This window comes from Eutrema salsugineum, unplaced genomic scaffold, assembly GCF_000478725.1.
Source record: "Eutrema salsugineum unplaced genomic scaffold, Eutsalg1_0 scaffold_6, whole genome shotgun sequence".
NCBI lineage: Eukaryota > Viridiplantae > Streptophyta > Magnoliopsida > Brassicales > Brassicaceae > Eutrema > Eutrema salsugineum.
In genome coordinates this window covers 8,334,655-8,336,229 of record NW_006256547.1, presented here as the reverse complement: position 1 = coordinate 8,336,229, position 1,575 = coordinate 8,334,655, and the positions used below count along the sequence as shown (strand labels likewise).

Genomic DNA, 1,575 nt, shown 5'->3' with positions numbered 1-1,575 from the left:
GCTCAGGGTCAAAGATTTGGGATTCAAGCCCCAACACCTGAAAACGATTTTGAGATCAAATCTGGCCTGATCAACATGGTGCAATCAAACAAGTTCAATGGCTTGACATTAGAAGACCCATTAGATCACATTGACAACTTTGATAGAGTTTGTGATCTAACTAAGATGAATGGAGTGAGTGAGGACAGTTTCAAGGTGAGGTTATTTCCTTTTTCTCTAGGAGACAAAGCTCATCAATGGGAAAAGTCTCTACCTCAAGGATCAGTCACAATATGGGAGCAATGCAAAAGAGCATTTCTAACCAAGTTCTTCTCTTCATCAAGAACAGCAAGGTTAAGAAATGAAATCTCAAGTTTCATTCATAAGAACCATGAATCCTTTGTGAGGCTTGGGAAAGATTTAGAGGGTATACCATGCAATGCCCTCACCATGGATTCTCAGATTGTCAGCTGCTAAGTACCTTCTACAGAGGTGCTTTACCAAAGGTCAGACTCCTCTTGGACACAGCTTCAAATGGTAATTTCATGACCAAGGAAGTCAATGATGCCATGACCCTAGTGGAGAATGTAGCTCAGAGTGATGAGCTTTATGGATCAGACTTTGAAATGAATTCAAGAGGAGCTGTGAGTGCTGAAGAGGAAAGGACAAGGAAAGACATCAAGTCTCTCAATGAGAAGCTAGACACACTTCTCTTAGCTTCTCATCAGTCAGCCAACTTTGTTAGAGATGTGAATCATGTGTTTCAAGACACATTTCAAAGGGAAGACATCACAACTGAGGTGAACTTTGTAGGTGGCCAACAAGGTTACCAAAAGGGCTTTACCTACTACAAGAATCCCCCAAACCAGAACTTCTATCCTCAAAACACTCAACAACAAGGTTTTGTCCCTCCCCAACAACAAAGTCTCCAACAGAACTCAGAGAATAAGGATCAAGAAGTGCAGAACCTGCTCCAGCAAATCCTCAAAGGTCAAGCAAGTGGTGCCATAGACTTCAACAAGAAAATGGCAGAGATTAACAACAAGGTGGATTGCACTTATTCTTATCTTCTAACTCAACTTTCAACCTTGGCTTCCATAGTCAAGACTCTAGAGAACAACAAGGGCCACTGCAGTTCTCAAGCTCAAAGACCTTTACCAGGGACATCAATTGCACATCAAACAGAATACTGCAATGCAATCCTCTCAAATGATGAGAATCATGCTGCTGTACAAGAAATTGAGGACCTTCTCCATGGCAATGTCTCAAGTGAAAAATGCCTGACAAAAGATGATGAGGACGCTATCATAGATGAGTTTGAGTTCCTGTTCTGTGATCTCAATGAGGACATTGAGAAAGAAGGTGGGGAGGCAGCTTCTTTTGATATGAGAAAGAATGATTCTGAGATTACTGAAAGAAAGGATCAGAGAATGGTTCAAGGAAGGACATCGGATGGAGTCTCTAGCACTGGTTCAACAAGGGTGAAACCCAAATCAATTCCCAAGCTAGGTAATCCAGGAAAGTTCACCATCTCATGCTCTCCTGGAAGTTTGAAAGTGGACAATGCTTTATGTGATTCTGGATCAAGCATCAGTG

The 1,575-nt window shown here is 41.8% G+C and overlaps 1 non-coding gene across 1 annotated transcript; it reads right to left on the bottom strand.

Moving 5' to 3' along the window:
- Window positions 1-330: 330 nt before the first annotated feature.
- LOC112083640 lies at window positions 331-436 on the bottom strand. The gene has a single exon (XR_002897776.1). It is a non-coding gene; the product is annotated as a small nucleolar RNA R71 (small nucleolar RNA).
- Between the last annotated feature and the right edge of the window lie 1,139 nt (window positions 437-1,575).